We start from the raw sequence: 22,002 nt of genomic DNA, 5'->3' as shown, positions 1-22,002 counted from the left end.
TAGCTTACTGCAGGAGTTCTTCCAGTCCGAAACACAAAGCATCCCTTAGCCAATGCAGAAGATGCCGGCTGGAACAAGCACTGATGTAGCACAGGGGAAGAGTCGTGTTGGTTAAACTACAATGTTTGAGTGCAACTGAAGCAAGCCCATCAGCACAGCTCTATCAGCCAAGCTAACTAATCTCCTCGCTCAGTTGATTTCCACCAGCAGGCTTGGGCTTGTTCTCCAGATGGCCACAGGTGACCAATCTTATAAACTACCTGCTAGGTGAACTATCATGAGGAGAATACATGAACATAGAGAAAGCCACAAAAGATAAGAAGTTGGTAGAGGTGACATGTGCAGCACTGACGGGGAATCAACATTAACACAACATTATGTTTGCTTCTTGATGACTGTTTGATAAATTTGGCTATAGTGGGACGCTTTTTGAAAATGTAACTTTTTTGGTATTTATTTAGCCTATTTCATTTCTAGAGCAAGAGTTTCATATGATCCATTTCTCAAAAACCTTGGGATCTTCACTTCACAAGAGACAGTCTAAACACCTGGCTTTAGGAACCTGTTCAAAGACTTACTTATTAGTTAGGTAGCACACACATATCATGATTGCCTTTGGCAGCTATTTTACAGAGGAATAATGTAGAGGTTCGTATGGTTGTGTCATTGGGCAGCATAGACATAAACTGTTGAATGGTATTGCATTAATTAATCATCGGCATTGATTGGGAAAAAGATTTATTTTGCGAAATTCTTAAAAAACTGGAAAATATTCAACAGACTTAGTTTCAAAAACATTCAAAGCCCTTGAACCTTTTCACATGTTTTTAGATTGGTGTGCCAATTGTATGTGTTTAATATGGGTTTTTTGTGAGAGATCAACATAAAAGAGTGTATTGAAATAATTAGATACATGGTTTTCAATGTAGAACAAAATTTGCATGATTAGAATTTGAATTCAATTCCACTGAATGCTTTGTACAAATATGTTTTACTGAAATTATAAGGCTGCAAGTTTTCTTTAAGGGATGACTCCACCAGCCTTGCACATCTTGTGGTTAATTTGATTATTTTTATTATATTTTGCATTTTCCTTTGCAAATTAGCTAAAAAATGAGAACTTAGCTGATAGCATCACCAAGCTTTTAGAGATTTTAAAGTATTTTATCACATTCTCAAATTCTCGATTTAGGACTGAACTTCAACTTGACCGTTCAAACACAAAAAATTTAATTTTAGCTATAGAATGCTCTATATTTATTGCTGTTCATTTTTCTATCAAATTTGACCGACGTCCCTTTATCCCGGGTGATAGAAAAAACCTCCCCAAAACATCAAAATTGAATGCTGTGAGCAAGGTGTTTAGGGAAATGTAAAATCTTAAGCGTTGAATTAAACAGAGGCCAAAAAGTCTAACCCAGATCTAATATTTTCCACAGTCTGCGTATCTTCCCTACATGAGTTGTAACAAAATGCCAATGCATGTTTCTTTTTTACCGTTTCATGATTTTCTTCTCAAGAACACCTGTAAAGTGCAAATTAAGCTGTGAATCTCTGCAGCTCCTCAAGAATTATTGCCTAATAACCACTTCTCTCACTATTTTTTCTTGCCAAGCCTGTTTCTACAAGCAGAACATGACATGATACATTTGATAAAAAAGAGAAGAATAATAATATTTTACAATGGCGAACTAGATGTGTTGACAATAAACATATGGATTGATCTAAAACCAAATGGATATCCTTCTCCATAGAGTTGATCTTGCTTCAGAAATTCAGTTCTGCCCGGTTATTCCTGGCAAATTTTGCTGTGCAGCTTTCCACACTCGATGCGTCTAGGATCCTTCCGTACTTTGCTTTTTGTTTAAATGTACACAATCTGTTTTTTTAGAAGTGATGCTATGTCATCCAACCTAACTACACTCGAGCCAAGTCTATTTCTGCTGGACAATGGAATGTACAGTAGTTGCCTGTCATGCTGAAGAGCAACAGAGCCAGTAGGAATCATCAGTTTCTGTAGGAAGGCTTCTATTTGAGAATAAAGAGAGGACCAATGGATAAAAGAGCCGGTTTAAATGAGGGGTAAAGAGGAAATCCTTGCCTTTTTGTCATGAATCACACCTATCAGTGTTTTAGTTGGCTGCACTCACCTGATTTTTTTATTTTATTTTATTTTTTACTCCTATTGTATTTAAGGCTTTTTTTTTGTTTCAGTTGTGTGTTGTGAATTTATCTGTCATCTTCTGTTGTTTCTCTGTCCCAGTTTATCATTAAATATAACTCATTCAACACGCATCTGCGGATGTCCCATTGCCATCTTGTTTTTTCATCACTGCAAAACATGACAGCTTTTAAATGAAAAGAAGAAACAAAAAAAAACAAAAAACAAAAAAAGAAACAATAACGTAACCTAATAATCTGTCTTTTTTTTTTTTACTCTGGAGCTTCGAAACAAGTCTGATATTGAAGTTGAGACATAATGTTTTCAGGAAGAATTTTTGGGTCCAGTGTTTAAATCTGTTTCACTTTTTACATTGGGCAATCCTTGCCCAATTCAATGTATTGCCATGGTAACAGAAATTCCCTGAGAAGACTCAACAATAGAGCAGATGTCAGGCAAACAACTCAAAACAAAATTAGAAAATCACTGTTGTATGATCATCCCATTCAGCATGGTTGATCATTTTCCTCTTGAATGTTTATAATCTGCTAAAATGTGGATTTTCTAAAAGAAATATATTTTGTCTACAGCCTCCAGGAGTTAGGTCTTTTCTAAAGTTAGTCCTTTCAAAACATGACTTAATTATTATGATTTGATTGTATACTCTGCAGCTTGATCTGGTAAAGCCTTTGAGAGAATGGTGCATTGAATGCACATAGAAAACTTCAGAGGCTTGATTGCTGATTATGCCTTGATTAGAAGGGGATTAGAGAGGGCGTGTTTGAGCGTGGCAGTAACATTGTGTAGCATTTTAGTAGATGCTATTTGCAATAATTAGCAGAGGCGACACTCGTAACCACCTCTGGTATTGAGGTTGCTTGCTTGCTTTCCTGCATCGGCAGATTCACGTGGTTGGCACAGTGGCTGGCAGCTTCAGAGTCATACAGAGCCTGGCAGAACTTATAGCATGGACAGCAAAATGGACAGCAAAATGCAAGGGAGATATCAGATACATACATTTTGTAGGCATGCTCTTTTCACAGATAAAGTATTTGGGACTACAGGTCCTTCTCAAAATATTAGCAGTGTGGCAATCAGCCTGTGGCACTGCTGAGGTGTTATGGAGGCCCAGGATGCTTCGATAGCGGCCTTTAGCTCATTCAGAGTTTTGGGTCTTGCGTCTCTCAGCCTTCTCTTCACAATATCCCACAGATTCTCTATGGGGTTCAGGTCAGGAGAGTTGGCAGGCCAATTGAGCACAGTGATGCCATGGTCAGTAAACCATTTACCAGTGGCTTTGGCACACTGAGCAGGTACCGGGTCGTGCTGAAAAATGAAATCTTCATCTCCATAAAGCTTTTCAGCAGAGCATGAAGTGCTCCAAAATCTCCTGATAGCTAGCAGCATTGACCCTGCCCTTGATAAAACACAGTGGACCAACACCAGCAGCTGACATGGCACCCCAGACCATCACTGACAGTGGATACTTGACACTGGACTCCTGGCATTTTGGCATTTACTTCTCCCCAGTCTTCCTCCAGACTTTGGCACCTTGATTTCCAAATGACATGCCAAACTGAGCAACAGTCCAGTGCTGCTTCTCTGTAGCCCAGGTCAGGCTCTGCCGCTGTTTCTGGTTCAAAAGTGGCTCAACCTGGGGAATGCGGCACCTGTAGCCCATTTCCTTCACACGCGTGTGTGCGGTGACTCTGGATGTTTCTACTCCAGACTCAGTCCACTGCTTCCGTAGGTCCCCCAAGGTCTGCAATCGGCCCTACTCCACAATCTTCCTCAGGGTCTGGACACCTCTTCTCGTTGTGCAGCATTTTCTGCCACACTTTATCCTTCCCACAGAGTTCCCACTGAAGTGCCTTGATACAGCACTCTGGGAACTGCCTATTCGCTCAGAAATATCTTTCTGTGTCATACCCTCTTGCTTGAGGGTGTCAATGACGGCCTTCTGGACAGCAGTCAGGTCGGCAGTCTTACCCATGATTGGGGTTTTGAGTGATGAACCAGGCTGGGAGTTTTATAGGCCTCAGGAATCTTTTGCAGGTGTTTAGAGTTAATTTGTTGATTCAGATGATTAGGTGCTACATAATTAAATCAAACCACAGTTGATTTTTCTGGGCTCGTTTAGAGACCTTTTTCATGATATGCTAATTTTGTGAGATAGGAATCTGGGGTTTTCATGAGCTGTATGCTAAAATCATCCGTATTAAGACAATAGAAGACCTGAAATATTTTAGTTAGTGTGCAATGAATCTAAAATATATGATGATGCTCAAGTTTTATCATTACATTATGGTAAATGATGAACTTTATCACAATATGCAATTTTTTTGAGAAGGACCTGTAATTGCAATGCACTGCTTATTTTAATGCAGGTTTGTAATATTGGGTACCATTGGTCCTCCTTTAACTGTTCTAATTTTGCTATGTTACAACCAGAAACTTATATGTTCTTTTATTGGAATTTTATTTGATCAACCTACTCAAAGTAATGCATATTTTCCAAGTTGAAGGAATATGGTGCATAAATCAACTGAAAAGTCTAAGTTTTAGATTGAAATTCGAGGTTCTGACTTGGATACTGGGATACTGTTGACCAAAAACACAGTTAAATAGGATAAGCATGATTATTTTAACTCGGTAATAGCAACAAATACAAATATAAACAATTTTTAATAGTGTCAAGGTTGGGTTGAGGTTGGTTGAGGACCCAAATGCAGAGATGTGGAGGCAGAGATGAGTTATTGCAGATTTAATTCGGATGCAGATGGCAACAGAAATACAAATCCTGGAAAAATAAAAACCAATGTCAAACCCAGAAGACGCCAGGGACACACACATCGGGATCGAAGCAAGAAGAGAAAGCAGCACTAAGGAATTGCACAGGAGGAGTATATATGAGAGACAGAACAAACACAAGGAGCAGGTGTGGAACACAAAAAACACAACACTGCTTAAATACTGCATAACTAGAAAACAACTACAGTCAGACAAAATGAAAGAGAAACCAATGACCAAGAAAAAGGAGTACACAAAGGGCAGAACCATAACAAACAGAACCAAATTAATAAAAGCAGTTCAATTCAAAACGGCCTTTCAGAGTACTTTTGTAAAGTAAATTTGACAATTATGCAGTGATTCAAGACTCCAAAGCTTAGTATGCATGAGTAAATCCCCTAGAAGAAAAAAAAAGGTTATTGCTTTAAGGGTAGCTCCTTTTCACAATAGTAATATCTCAGAAAAATCTTACCCATATAAAGGCCAAAACAGACATGATCCATTTAAATTACCAAAAACAATGTATGTTTTGTAGCTAGAGCTTCTATCTTAAAAAACACTAGTCGATACAACAGCTTAGGGGGTGTGATGGCCTAGTGATTAGGGCATTGTGCTTGGAATCCAGAGGTTCTGAGTTCAAGCCCCACTCCAACGGACTGCCACTCTAGGTCCCTAAGCAAAGCCCCTTAAACCCACACTCCTCCCCGGGCGCCGCACAATGACAGCCCACTGCCCCCCAAGGGGATGGGTTAAATGCAGGGAGTTCATTTCGTTGCTCTCTACTTGTGACACTGTAATGACAATAAAAGCTGGGGAAAAAATGTTTGATTCATCTAAATAATACAAAGTAAATGAAACCAGTAGACTGAACAAACATTGGTTTTCAAAGAGGGCTAATTGGGTCCAAAGCTTGTTTTTTTTATTTTTTATTTAATGACCTCTTGAATTAGTAGTAGAACTGGGCTTTGACAGTTGGCTATTTAAATAGCAAACAAAAGGGGCAGTGTTTGGAAATAAGGTTTATGGAATAGCTCAAATAGTCAAATTAGTTAGATACTTTGTCAAATCCCTGACTACATTTATTAATGAAGGTTTCTAAAAGTCAAACAGCTTTTCAAATAAAAGCAACTGTTGAACAATTTTGTATTGACTGACAGAGTAAACAGGAAGTCACCTGACTTGGTTTAACTACTTGACTCAATCTTATTTCCTGTTACTAACACCCATCCCTTAACCTTTAGGGGGGGTCAACAGTGACAACAAAATTCAAAGTAGGAATGAACACTCTGGACTGCTGTGCTAAATCCAGAGGGCGCTCAGAGAATTATACTGGTCAAATTGAGAAAGCAGCCTTCCGTAAAAGAGCTACAAAAATCAAAAGTTATCGAACTGTGGCGAACGGCTGAAGGTCTGTTATAAAACCCAAAACATAAGAGGGTGATGACATTCACATGTGTCTCACACAGTGCATGTCAAGAAATAAAGTAGTTTTGTTAAACTATATCTAATACTTACTATAGTAAATCTGTTATGCAAAGGATTGTGGGCAACATAGATTAGGTGTTTTTAGCCTAGTTTGGCGAGTGCTGAAGCAACCCTTATTCGAACCAAAGCACACCTAAAATATGAGTTGTTTCTTTAATACTGTATGTGCTTTTAACAATAAAAAACAAACAAAAAAAAGTGTGACATTGTAAACACTGTAGAGTATTTGGTTATTTAACCCCTTCAATTATGTTCAGGGGTCCGTTTCACGAAGCAGTTTTACAGAAAACTCTAAGATGTCTAAACCTGAAGACAGGGAAACCATAGTTAAACATTCTTTCCCAGAGCTTACCTGGTTGGTAGCAGGTTTTCTTCAGTAAACTCAGAGTTTCCTCTCTCTCCGCCAGAGCAGCGCAATTCCCGCTCCCCGCTCAGGAGGAAGTTCGCTGTTCCGCGGCTCAAGGTTGCACCAGGATGCTCCGCTAAAAATCCACTCTCTGCACTCACCTTAATTTTCCTGCCGCTCCGGCGAAATCGCCTCACGCTTGATCAAATTTTCAGGAGAAGGCATTTTATAAAATTTTTCCTTCATGTTATTATGCCCGGTGTTTAATTTAATGATGTAACTGATACATTTGTGTTGTCTTATTTAACTGGCTGTTAAATCATAGCACAATTATCGTTTCCCAGCTGTGAACGTAGCACCTCGCTCCATTCATGTTGCCCCACGTTTTCTATGTATTTATTAATTTATTTTACTATACTACATTAAAAAAGGTGACTTCGCATCCCATTACAAATAATGCCGTATAATGCATGTATGCGATCCATTTTCAAAAACAGGCTCTTACCACAACGATCACCTTATGTAAACCCACTCTGTATTAAGTATAGTTAGTGTATGTTTTTATATTTTATCCCACTTCTCACAATATGCAACCCCTGTCTCAGCGATTCCATGGTAAAAATGAAACATAGACTGTAGAGGCAAGGATGCGTTTTTTTGTCTTGTCTCTAAGGGTAGGGTGCATGTGTTAAAGGTATGTATGGGTATGTGTGGGTGGAGCTATAAGTGTGTGGTGGGCATGTGTCTGGAGCTGAATGATTGTCTAATGAATATCACCTGGATCTGCTCTGGGGCTGTTGGTTTGTTTGAGTCAGAGACAGGCTAAGATAGGGTGCCAATATTTCTGTTGACCGCAAGACCCTAAATAATTCTGCAAGTCTACCTATTGTACCATGCTTCACAGAAAAAGGAGTATAATAAACATCCCTAACTGCAGTAAAGCTCAACGTTTCCTCCTTAGATTCAACGCATCAAACAGATCCCTGCTCTCCTCTCCATGACTAATTTTTGGATGATAGTCGCCTACACAGACGATAACAGACTATAGGGACAGGCATATGTATTGGCCTAGGTTTTAAGTCAAACATGAATTGAAATAAAGTCGGAGCGAACTGGAGCGGAGGGAAATCCTCCATCTCTGGCCTTTGAATTGAAACCACCATATTTCGTCCGCTTCACACCACTCTGTATATAATCGAACGTTTTTATTCTTCATTCTCATCTAATGCTAAAAAATTTCAACTAAATAGGTACATTGATCTACTACCATTCATCCTGTAATATTTTCACAGTAACATCTATGGCAAGCAGTTTTATATACTGTACTAGTTTTACTGAATATGTATTCCTGATATCTGAAAAAAAAAAAATTTTCTTTGTCCAAATGACCATTTCAAACAAAATTACATTATCCAAATCTAGAATAAACATTCTGGATGTGAATGAATAAATTTCAGATCTCCATATTCCAAATTATTGGTCAGTATTTGTTTAACTATTAAAAAATGTTTTTTAGTTAACATAAATAAATGTTCAGTCAAGCTGATAAATGTCAGAATGGCCAATTAAAATGTGTCAACATTTCTAGACATATAAAACTTAATTCTTAATAGTATAATTTTGTTTTATTTTTTACTCCTTTAAAATTCAGTTTCTGCTACAAAAATGTAATTTATAAAATAAATTATTACAGTTAGGTCTAAGAGCGGGATTTTGATTAGGTAAATTCTTATTTTAGTGACCTACAAATGGAACAACAGAGAGGAGTGCTTTTAATAAATGTAAAAACAGCGTGCCATAGCCCCCCTCAAATAAACGAATGCATTAACTTCAGCAACAATCTTCTCCTTCGCCATCTCCCTCTCCTTTGTCACATTAGCATTGTTTTGATACTTTGTTTTTCATAGGGTCAGTAACTCTGAAAAAGGGTTAAGGGTTGTCAATCCTTTTCCAAAGTACTTGGGAAAGACCTTGTCATTGGTACATTACCTCATCTCCAGGATGCTTTACACCTCATATTCCTCCTAAATGTAGAATCTAGTTTAGGTCAAGATTCTTTTTTTTTTGCCAAACACACATTGCCAAACAGTGTCCATAGTGTCCTATGTGGCAATAAGAATAATTGTCTAGATGCCAAAGAGAGCCCAACAGATTTTACTTTCACAAGTATAGCAGTATGGCAATTGCCATATTGCTCCACTTGTTTCAGCATATAAATTGCTTTATTATAATTATGCAGGGAGTTTTACAGTTTATATGGACACTGTAATGTAAATAGAGCAGAAAAACAGAAGAAGAAAAGGAAAAAAGAAAAAAAAGAGAAAAGATGAAAGAAAGAAGAGATAGAAAGGAGACAATGACAAAACATTTTCAGTCTGCTTCATCACCTGTAACGAGATGAAAAAAGAACAGCACAACCGAAAGACATGGTACAAGATATACAATAAAGCAACACCTTGAAACTATTGCTAAAGTAATATTATTAAGTCTGACATGTACTCTGTGTTACCTGAAGATATGAATGTGGGCTTTCTTTATGGAAGTGAATCTCTGAGTACCTGGAGCCAAGCACCTGTAATTCTTTGTGAGGGTGCACTTGTGCATGTAAAGTTTATCCATAGAAAAAATGCTCAATAGTGGTTGTGGAGAGCTGAAGAGGCACACCCCCCAGAGCACTGAGTCCAGTGCCGGGAGACCCAAAGCCCCAGGCGCCCAAAGGGACCCTAAGAGCGAAGGCACCAAGGCGGAGCCAGCCCCGGAAATCGGACCCCCACCAAGGGAGGAGGAGAGACAGCCCCCAAGAAGCCCCCCAGCCACCGCCATGCTGGCACCCCGGGGAGCCGCGGAGAGGAGTCCGCAGGCTCCGCCGGCAGCCGGCCACCCTGAAGTAGGGCCGGGCACCGATCACCGCCCCCCCTACGGCACCGACCGAAACACCCCGGCCAATCTCAGGTCAAGATTCTAACACAAGCAACCCTATTAAGAATAAAAACACATTAAAATTTAAGTCAGTGTCCTTCTCCAACAACTGAGCAATCCATAGTTTGCCATTCTAGAAATTAAGATCACTATGTTACTCCATCCTCTTGAGTCAGATCACATTCATGTAACCTCTCTAGTGAGATAAGAGAACAAACCCAGTCAAGGAGCTCATCTGCAAGTCAAGTGTCACTCAGGTTTCCAGTTCTGCATGGCAGCTGTTAATCAATGAGAATGAGAATGCAGGCCACCAGGTGTGAGACATCTAATCTTGCTCATTAGCCTGCTTCAGAGCATGAATATGGAAATTCCCATTTAATTATTCCACATTGTGCAATGTAGTAATCCCTTCAGAATAGGTCTATTTAATTTGGACAAAAGCAGCTGTTTTGTGCCAGCCCCACATACCAAATGCAACTTATACTCTGAGTTTTTGATTGTGTTAGAAGTTGCATAGTTTAAGGCAACATCAAAGTCAAATGAGCTTACTCCACCAGTTCAGTGACTCATTTATGTTGTGCATCATCTTGAGGCTAAAAGATAATGGATATCCTAAATAGTCGTGACAGCATCCCTGTATTATTTGTCACACAATGAAAAATGCTTCAGTGTTTGGTCCATCAGCTGAACAAGAGCTAAGTGGTGCTGCAAACATCAGCTTGATAATGAATAGTGACTGTCAAATGTGTTTTAGAAACTTTGCTGACTGCTTATTACTTCGGCCTCAATTAAAAAGGAGAGCTACCGTCATTGATATTCCACCGAAGTACAGACGGCTCATGTCTGTTGAAGAACGTAACTATATCAAGTCATTGTTATCTGCTGTGTGCACATGTGGACACTGGCAGTCTTGCAAGTATTAAGTCTAGAATTCTGTTGGATGGAGGGATGTGTATGCTGCCATTCTATACAAACATATTCCTAGTATAATGATTGATTGTGTAAAAGACAGACAAATGTAGTGGAAAAGAAAACAGATGCCCCGGAGCCGAAAACAATAGGGGTTTGTTTGAGAAAAAAAAAAAGCTGACTTCCAAAAACTAATGATCCTTTTTTAATTTAATTTTTTAAAAATTGGTTTTAATCAGGAGGCAAGGGCGGAATTTCACTGAATTATCCAATGTTAGGCCTGGGGTTGTAGTAGAATAAGAAAGTGTACATAGTAATTATAATACTAAAATCAACATAAAAATAGGGAAGCTTCTTCTCATGCAGGAATACAAGCAAACCCTGAAACAGTTGACAGAACCAGGTCACTTTCTTGGAGTAGATGCCTTGGGAAATCTGGAAATAGGCAGATACCTTTCACTTTACTTTTTTTTTTAAAACAAAGTTGCTTAAGCATGAGTGCAAATGTTGTATTTAGTTCCTCCAAAACAACAGCTGGCTGTTTAAAAGCAGTGATTAATCGGCTTTTTAGAAAATAACCACATTTAATTGCAGCAAAGTAAAGAGTCTTTAACCTTTTTACCTTTTTTTTTTCATTAAAAAATATGATGACCAGCATTAACTGTACAATACTTACAGATTTTACTTTTTCTTAGAGCCAAGCAGTTGATTCATATTTAAAGAACAATATTGTTTTGGCAGCAAGGGTGCAGTTTTGTTTACATAATAAATATGAAAACACTTAGAATTTGTCTTTTGACAAAAAAAAGTTTTACCTTTTTTTTTTGCAAAACAGATGTTATGCAATTAAATGCAGTTATGACCATCTAATTACACAACCTTGGGACTGTCATGTCTTGTTCTCTGAACAGACACCCTAATGGGGGTTAGGAGAACAAATGAAAGTGTGACATTCTATATGTGACTTTGCTCACAAAAATTCACAACAACTCCTACTGAAAATATAACAATGTATTAACATAAATAATTTACTACGAGTCAAAACTTTGCTGGTCACTTAGTGGTGGCTGCTTATTGAATGGAAGTTACATTTGTAGTGTTATGCCGAGTGAAGGATGTCACCGGTATTGCATTTGAACGTCTTTATTGTTGAACACATTCTCAGGTTGCCAAACAATGCGTTTTCTGCTTTTCATTCTCTACTGTATATGTCACTTCCTTGTTCTACTCCAGCGTAACCTTACACATAAAATTGTTCCATTACATTACAATATTTAGTTTCTTTGATAATTAGGCCTTCTATGGAACATCCCAGTGCTGTAGAAGTAGTGCAGTTTTCTCCTTGCTTCTTATACAGGTGCTGGTCATAAAATTAGAATATCATGAAAAAGTAGATTGATTTCAGTAATTCCATTTAAAAAGTGAAACTTGTATATTATATTCATACATTACATACAAACTCATATATTTCAGATGTTTATTTTGTTTAATTTTGATGATTACAAATGACAACAAATGAAAATCTCAAATTCATCATATCAGAAAATTAGAATATTGTGAAAAGGTTAAAAATTGATGGCCCCTGGTGCCACACTCTAATCAGCTAATTAACTCAAACCACCTGCAAAAGCCTTTAAATGGTCTTTCAGTCTAGTTCTATAGGCTACACAATCATGGGGAAGACTGCTGACTTGACAGTTGTCCAAAAGACGACCATCGACACCTTGCACAAGGAGGGCAAGACACAAAAGGTCATCGCTAAAGAGGCTGGCTGTTCACAGAGCTCAGTGTCCAAGCACATTAATAGAGAGGCGAAGGGAAGGAAAAGATGTGGTCGAAAAAAGTGTACAAGCAAGAGAGATAACCGCACCCTGGAGAGGATTGTGAAACAAAAACCATTCAAAAATGTGGGGGGGATTCACAAAGAGTGGACTGCAGCTGGAGTGAGTGCTTCAAGAACCACCACACACAGACGTATGAAAGACATGGGTTTCTGCTGTCGCATTCCTTGTGTCAAGCCACTCTTGAACCACAGACAGCGTCAGAAGCGTCTTGCCTGGGCTAAAGAGAAACAGGACTGGACTGCTGGTGAGTGGTCCAAAGTCATGTTCTCTGATGAAAGTAAATTTTGCATTTCCTTTGGAAATCAAGGTCCCAGAGTCTGGAGGAAAAGAAGAGAGGCACTTCATCCACGTTGCTTGAAGTCCAGTGTAAAGTTTCCACAGTCAGTGATGGTTTGGGGTGCCATGTCATCTGCTGGTGTTGGTCCATTGTGTTTTCTGAGGTCCAGAGTCAACGCAGCCACATACCAGGAAGTTTTAGAGCACTTCATGCTTCCTGCAGCTGACCAACTTTTTGGAGATGCAGATTTCATTTTCCAACAGGACTTGGCACCTGCACACAGTGCCAAAGCTACCAGTACCTGGTTGAAGGACCATGGTATCCCTGTTCTTAATTGGCCAGCAAACTCTCCTGACCTTAACCCCATAGAAAATCTATGGGGTATTGTGAAGAAGAAGATGCAATACACCAGACCCAACAATTCAGAAGAGCTAAAAGCCACTATTAGAGCAACCTGGGCTATCATAACACCTGAGCAGTGCCACAGACTGATCGACTCCATGCCACGCCGCATTGCTGCAGTAATACAGGCCAAAGGAGGCCCAACTAAATACTGAGTGCTGTACATGCTCATACTTTTCATGTTCATACTTTTCAGTTGGCCAACATTTCTATAAATCCTTTGTTTTTATTGGTCTTCAGTAATATTCTAATTTTCTGATATGATGAATTTGAGATTTTAATTTGTTGTCATTTGTAATCATCAAAATTAAACAAAATAAACATCTGAAATATATGAGTTTGTATGTAATGTATGAATATAATATACAAGTTTCACTTTTTAAATGGAATTACTGAAATCAATCTATTTTTTCATGATATTCTAATTTTATGACCAGCACCTGTAGTGCACACAAACTACTGGGGATAGGCACTAGCCCCACTGTAACCCTGACAGAAATGAAGGAGAAGATGAATGGTTGGATAATCCAAAGACAATAACTTCTATCTTGTCAACATTAAAAATTAGAATATTTTAAGTTTTATGCCTTTTATGTCTTTAAGAAATCCCTGTTGACAGTGTAATGTTGTTGTTTTTTATTTATTTGTGGATAAATAATGCTGACTAACATCGGTCTATCATTGGAAACATTGGGCCTACCACTGAACCCTGTGGTACTCTGCAAGTAATCCTGGGGAGAATATTTATATTAACATGAACAAACTAAAATCTGTTGGACAAATACGATTTAAACCACCCTAGTGCTGCTTCCTACAACAAATCTAAATCATTCAAAAGCATCAAAAGAATATTATAATCGACTCTGTCAAACAGCACTAAGAACTAACAGGATAAGTAAAGATATAAGTCCACTATCTGAGTAGATGAGGATATTATTACTGACTGCTATTTTAGTGATATGATGAACTTTAAAGCCTGCTTGAATCTCTTCAAAAAGTCATATGGTGAAAGTGCTCAACCAAATGATCAGCAATTCCAAAAATCCACTGGATTTTGTTTCCAGGTGTGAAGACATTTTGTTTTCCAGTCCAGGGAGCTTTTACAATTTAATATGTCTGAATTAGTGTTGAGTTCGAGGGTTTATAGAGTCTCCTTAGGGACCATCTGCAAGTTGCAAAATCATAAAAATAATCAGAGAAATATTCAAAAGTGTCACCAAGGAGAGTTGGATTATTATCAAATTCTTTTCATGTGTATCTCATCTCATGTCTTTCTTACCACATTAATTGGATTCGAAAATAATATTTTTCTGAGGAATTTCCCAAAGCCAAAATGACAAATGGCACCTCTATTTTATTAATATTATAAGAATAAAATAAGCAATGACTACACTATAGATCATTGTAGTGCAACCAAACCAGTAGGATAGATAGATAACCTCATCTGGATCATACTACAACTCTAACTTTGGGAAGATGCGCTTAACTCTATTTTTATAGATTTTATTCATTGTTATTATAAGCATATAATAGCCAGTAATTACACTATAAATCCTTGCGGTGCCACCAAACTTGTAGGATGAATAGATAACCTCATCTAGTTCAGAGTACAACTGTTACTTTGGGAAAATGTGCTAAATTCTATTCTTTTTTTTAGACTTTTTCACTGTTGTTATAAGCATATAATTATCAATAACTACACTATTATGAACTGTATTACTATTATCACTGTACACATCATCCATACCCTCCCAGTGATACTACAACTGTTCAAAACATTTGCAGATGAACTTTGTGACAGGTTTATGCAGGAAAAGGCAATACAAGAAGAAAAGATGAGACAGCTTTGTGAGATGAAGAGACGTTCTTATGGTAAAACAACACTTCCAGGTGTGCAATCTCTGCAATTGGAACCACAGCACTGAGCGTTGTGTGCACTACACAAAGTATACCTGTCGTAAATGCAGGAAGGACTCTGCTTGGGTTTGTGGAAACTGCTAAATGGGACAATTGTAGCTTCATATGTAGTGCTTTTCCTTGGGTGAAATAAATGTTACTCCAATACTGAGGTCACACTGTTTGTCATTTTCTAAGCTGAAATGTTGAATGACATGAAATTTCTGCCATCTTTCTGCTGTTTTGGCAATAAGCTCAAGAATTTCTGTAAAAGAAAAGGTGTTTTCCCCCTTACACTAGCTGGTGGATCCTATACTTTAAAATCACAATGATATACTGTACGCATTGCTTCTTACCTGGCTCTGAATGGGCATCATTCTTCTGCAATTCCATTCCTGGACCTGTTCCTGACTCATCTTCAGTTTATTTTTAATATTTACTCATAAAATCCCTCAAGCCTTTGGTGTCATCTACCTCTTTTTTTCTGTGCACTGGACTTCTGAAAACCTGACATTCTTAGTTTGCAGCAAAACAAACTTTAAAAGTTTCAGCCCGACGTTCTTCAGGTCAAACCATTTTATGTTGGGCTGGGGGGAATTCTAATTGCCCCTTATTTAAAGAAAACATGTTACAAAAACATGTTATTGATATATATACATGTTTATTTAGTTACTCTAATGTTAAATGTTTTTATCACAAATATTTTCTGAAAACTTACCTCTGCCTGTATTTTTAATGGTCAGAGGGTCAACTTTGGGCGCCCCTCTGTCCAGGCCTTGGGAAAATTAACCTGTTTGTCCTGAGTGTTATCCAAATATTGATACGAAATAAATTTTTTTATGAAATTCCTATATTTCAGATAAGGCATGGGTGATAATAATTCAAGGGTTTACACAGATGCTTGTGGCCATCTCAAATTCCGAGATCATTTTAGCAAGGGATTTGGTTATTTGTTCTGTGACTCATGTATTCAAATTATGTAAAAACAGAGGTGAATGATCCAGGTCCAGAAGGTAAATACCCCACTTAGTTTTCCTTCATCCTTTTCATTTAACCAGTAGATCTAAAGCTAGAAATGCAGATGATTTGATCTGATCTCTAAAATGACTTTTTACTCTCAGGACCTGGATTATCCACTTCTATGCAAAAGGCTAAAGCTGTTAAAAAGAAACTAATAAACCCTTAGTGATTGTCGATTACAAAAAAAAAATCAAACATATTTGACAGTTACTTTAATTAACCTATGACTGTGTGATTGGTGGAACATTACTTGAGGTGACAAAGTAATTATAAAACTATATGTCATTAGCATTCCCTGGCCTTTCTTAGCCTTCAGCACCTTACACATTTGGGTCAAGTACACTGGTGCTTCTCATTTGGCTGTTATATTGTATTAATGTGGTGGTACTTCATAAATTTGTTGTAGCCCTGTCATTTAGTTATAAAATTTTCAAGGATCAATGTGCCAGTGAGACAGTGAAAACTGACAAAACACAAATAGCAGATTTTACACTAATATGGTCTAAAGTAGTGACTTCCAAACTTTTTAACTTCATACCCTAAAAAATAACCAGAATGGACTCATTACCAAAATAATTGTTTGGGATACAAATATTTCTAAAAATAAATGTAGAATAGAGCAGAGTAATAATAAAATTAACAACAAACAGGTAGGGCTGCACGGTAGCAGTGTTGTGTGTCTTTTTTTGTGTGTTTTTGCGGCACGAGTGGCTCGTTTTGTTCAACAGTAGGCTGACAGAAAAGGGGGTATGAGAGAGGGGGAGACATGTCTGATTCAAACCCGGGTCATCTGCGTCGAGGACTAAGGCCTCCGTACATGGGTCGTGCTCGCCAACCACTGCGCCAACTGCATGCCTACTGCTGTGTGTCTTTGTGTGTCTCTGCGTTTGCCCTGTGACAGACTGGTCAACCTGTTCAGGGTGTACCCAGACTGCCGGAGATAGGCATCAGCTTCACCGTGACCCTTACCAGGACTAAGTGGGAGAAAATGAATGGAGAAATCCATTTCCCATAATGGGGAAATCCACTCTCTGCAATTAACCCATCCTCTTGGGGAGCAGTGGGCTGCCATTGTGAGGTGACCGGGGAGCAGTGTGGGGTTAAAGTCTTGCTCAGGGACCCAGAGTGGCAGTCTGTGGGAGTGTGTCAGACTAGAAATGAGAACCTCAGGGATCCAAGCGCAATGTATGAGGTGCCCCCAGGGACATAAATCAGAATTAACTTGCATATACACATATTAAATTACACTCTTCCATATAATATACTGAAAACCTCACACAAACACTAGTAAAAAGCTCTCACATAAACTAGTGAAAACATTGACCTCTTATATAATCTACTCAAAAGCTCTCATACAAAGTAGTGAGAACTGTTCATATAAACTGGTGAAAAGCTTTACCTTTCATACACACTACTAGAGCGTTCTAATAGTGTATATGAGAGCATTCTAATAGTGTATATGAGAGCTTTCTAATAGTGTATATGAGAGCTTTCTAATAGTGTATATGAGAGCTTTCTAATAGTGTATATGAGAGCGTTCTAATAGTGTATATGAGAGCGTTCTAATAGTGTATATGAGAGCTTTCTAATAGTGTATATGAGAGCTTTCTAATAGTGTATATGAGAGCTTTCTAATAGTGTATATGAGAGCGTTCTAATAGTGTATATGAGAGCGTTCTAATAGTGTATATGAGAGCTTTCTAATAGTGTATATGAGAGCTTTCTAATAGTGTATATGAGAGCGTTCTAATAGTGTATATGAGAGCGTTCTAATAGTGTATATGAGAGCTTTCTAATAGTGTATACGAGAGCTTTCTAATAGTGTATACGAGAGCTTTCTAATAGTGTATATGAGAGCGTTCTAATAGTGTATATGAGAGCTTTCTAGTAGTGTATATGAGAGCTTTCTAATAGTGTATATGAGAGCGTTCTAATAGTGTATATGAGAGCTTTCTAATAGTGTATATGAGAGTGTTCTAATAGTGTATATGAGAGCTTTCTAATAGTGTATATGAGAGCTTTCTAATAGTGTATATGAGAGCTTTCTAATAGTGTATATGAGAGCGTTCTAATAGTGTATATGAGAGCTTTCTAATAGTGTATATGAGAGCTTTCTAATAGTGTATATGAGAGCTTTCTAATAGTGTATATGAGAGCGTTCTAATAGTGTATATGAGAGCGTTCTAATAGTGTATATGAGAGCTTTCTAATAGTGTATATGAGAGCGTTCTAATAGTGTATATGAGAGCGTTCTAATAGTGTATATGAGAGCTTTCTAATAGTGTATACGAGAGCTTTCTAATAGTGTATATGAGAGCGTTCTAATAGTGTATATGAGAGCTTTCTAATAGTGTATATGAGAGCGTTCTAATAGTGTATATGAGAGCTTTCTAATAGTGTATATGAGAGCGTTCTAATAGTGTATATGAGAGCGTTCTAATAGTGTATATGAGAGCTTTTTGATAGTGTATATGAAAGCTTTCTAGTAGTGTATATGAAAGCTTTCTAATAGTGTATATGAGAGCGTTCTAGTAGTGTGTATGAAAGGTAAAGCTTTTCACCAGTTTATATGAACAGTTCTCACTACTTTGTATGAGAGCTTTTGAGTAGATTATATAAGAGGTCAATGTTTTCACTAGTTTATGTGAGAGCTTTTTACTAGTGTTTGTGTGAGGTTTTCAGTATATTATATGGAAGAGTGTAATTTTATATGTGTATATGCAAGTTAATTCTGATTTATGTCCCTGGGGGCACCTCATAGCAATGCTCCAATCAATAGGCCACGACTCCCCTGCGCATTAATCAGCTGCTGAGCCATCCTAAATGAGGCAAATTCAAAGATATCAGGAGAATGGCAGAATACTCAAACAGCTGAAGGAGTTAACGAGACACTGAACCTATCTGAACGCTCTGTGGATTCCTGGAACACTACTGCTCAAAGTGGTGATGTACACAATGGGTTCCCAAAATGAATATCAGATTTAAATAGACCTACTGGCAGGTGGGTTTTTTTTTTTTTTTTTATAAAGATTATAATAGCTATTAGTACGTGCTATCATTCACAAACTACATGCATGCATGTGGTTCAACAGAAAATCCTTGTGAAACCTATAATAACTGGAGATTTTTATTGACGATTGAGAAATATTAGTCTTTTTAGAGCCTTAGATCTGTCACCAGTAAGTTATGGCTGGTCATTCTTGCGGTCAACCTGCAAGGCCTCTCATAAATTCCACCAGTGTGATCTGTCTTCTGGCTCTCACTTGATAACACTTATTATTGCTTAATGACCTGAAGGTAAAGCTTCACTTAAGGCTCCAACCCCTTCAGGAAACAGCTGGCAAGCTGTCCTCCCGACAGCTTACCTCTGCTCTTAAAAGCCATAAACTCATGCCTGACAAGTTAGCCAGAAGACAAGAATCACAAGTGGTGATTATTTGATATTGTAAAGTGAATTACTTCCTCCAACATTCTCCAGAGGGAAGGAGGGGCTTTGTGAAGAAGTGTGCAGTTTATGAGACTCCTCAATCACACCAGGGGAAAAATGTTTGAATCTCGATTCCACCTGGGGCCATGGTGAAGATTTGAAGTCACGGTCGCTGGAGAGATGAAATAATAAAAGCAAGTAGAAATGTATGCCCTCTCTTTTTTCTATGATGCTATTCACTACACTACAAAATCAGTAATGATGAATTAATGTGAAAATAGGGTTCATGACATTTCATCAAACAAACAAAAAACTGTTGACCTTAAATGGTGGCTGAATGGGCAATACTTACAAAGAACCTCATTTTAACATAAACTCTCATCTTAATGCTCTCTTGCTGGAATAGATAGATGCTCAAAAGAGGAGAAGAACTATTTTAACAGTAAAATAGAGCAAGAGTGCCCTAGGAGGCTATTCACACTTGTGCTGATAGTTGTTAAAACCCTGTGTGCTTTACTTCAAATGGGTTTAGAACAGTTTGCGGATCAGAACAGGGCAATGGAGCAACACTATAATACACTCTGGGATGTTCACCTCAGGCAAGTGCGTTGTGATGCTAAGCACCTCTTTGAAAGCTGCCAAAGAAATCCATTGATTTCTCTTTTTGTTTGTGGACTTGTTTTCATTGTGGGATTTGCGAGACACATACAAAACCTGCTGAATCATTCTCAAGGTGGAGGTATCCCAGCAGTCAGTGGTATAAAAAGAATAAATCAATTTACGTGTTACTTTTCTCCCAACAGTAGCAAATAAAAGTGGACCTCTAAAGATTATTTTAAAACTGGGTCAAACTAAGAAATACAATTCAACACAGACACTTTTAGGTCTTTTAGTGTCTTGAATGCCTGTTGGCACATCTAAGAGGTTGTGTGTTTCTTTCAAAGGATTTTCATATTTATTTATTCAGCCCTGACTTTATTGACTTTCAGTCAACTTACAATCTGCGTGCCATGCCATCAATATTATATGTAGAGTGCAAGGTAAAAGTATGCAAACTTCTTGGTGTTTCTCACATTTTGCCTCCATACAGTAGAATCATTAATGATTTTATAAACATTTAGAATGATAGCCAACAGAAATTACTGCACCAGTAAAACATAGGAAGAAAAAAAATCTACTTTTCAAGCATTTGAAAGTAAAAATGTTGAGTGTTTCATTACCGTTTGGAAAAACTAAATCTTATGTCAATGTACCAATAATCTTAAAAAAACGTTTAAACAAAGTTAAGTTAGCATGAAGTAATAAGGGGTCTTTTTGCAGTAGATTCTGTAGGGGAACCTTAGGTATACTTATATTACTAAAAGTTTTTCATTTTTTAACTGTCACACCTGCTCCTCTGCTGTGACCCACATATCTGGGATTCATCACCCTAATCAGCAGTTGCAGCCATTTAAAGACGGATCCTCCACCTGCATGGTGTCAGATTTTTGTGTACCCCCAGTGGTAACACATTCAGGCAATTTTGCTAAAACAGACCAAGTCTAGCAAGATCTAACCTGCTTGTTTTTTTCTCTTTCATCCAGTTTTTCTGCCTGTCTGAACCTGACCCCTCAACCTTGGATTTCCTGGCTTTGACCCTCTAAGGCTTTAACCCACCAAGCTTCGTCAACTGCTTGGTCCTAGTATCAATCTGTGCCTGAAGTGTGACAGTGACTGTGTGAACTACTTCAGTACCTTGATCTAAATGCCTGCCAGAAATTGGTTAGTCAAATAAATATTGATTATTATTAACTGATGTCAATGTGGGTGCTTTGGTCAAATGAAACAGAAATACATCCATGAGAAACATAGAGTATGGAGATAACATCATGCTGAAGGGATGCTTTTCCTTAGCAAGAACAAGCAAACGGATAATAGTTGGTTAGCAAGCACAAGACACATCTAATTCTAAAGGAAACTTTATTGGAGGCATAAAAGATAAGAGAAAAGAGAATAGTATAGTCAGTCTCTAATTATGATATAGTCTATACTCTATTGAAAAATCTGAGGAAAAACTTGAAAATTGATGTCCACAGATTTTCTTTCTAAAAATCCCATTGCAGGCATGGAAAGCTGTGAAGGATATACTCTGAGAGACTAATTGCATTGCAACGTGCTTCAAATGATGACTATGTACTTTATTACTTTTGATTAATAGTTATGAACTACTTTTATGCCTTAAAGTACATTAATCCTAAATAAAATAATTTTAACTTGAACGTTAAAATGTAATAAAATATTACAAATACCGTTGATAAAATGTCCAGTTCTTTCAGCCATACATTGACACACCTCAACTGTTCAGTGGTGACAGTTCACTTACAAATTTGTTCAGCAATGTTTTGAACTGATACTGAAACTTTTCGCTGTAATCATTCAGCATGTTGTTCTTACTTTAGAGATTGATGGAAATAAATGTTCATGTTTTTTTTGTTTTTTTTTCCTTCGGTAAGTACCTATTTTTAGAACATATATTTTGCCTATACT

The sequence above is a fragment of the Cyprinodon tularosa genome, unplaced genomic scaffold (assembly GCF_016077235.1).
Source record: "Cyprinodon tularosa strain WSP-4 unplaced genomic scaffold, ASM1607723v1 ctg208, whole genome shotgun sequence".
In the NCBI taxonomy this organism is placed as follows: Eukaryota; Metazoa; Chordata; class Actinopteri; order Cyprinodontiformes; family Cyprinodontidae; genus Cyprinodon; species Cyprinodon tularosa.
The sequence above is the reverse complement of the archived record's forward strand: the minus strand, read 5'-3'. Positions refer to the sequence as shown.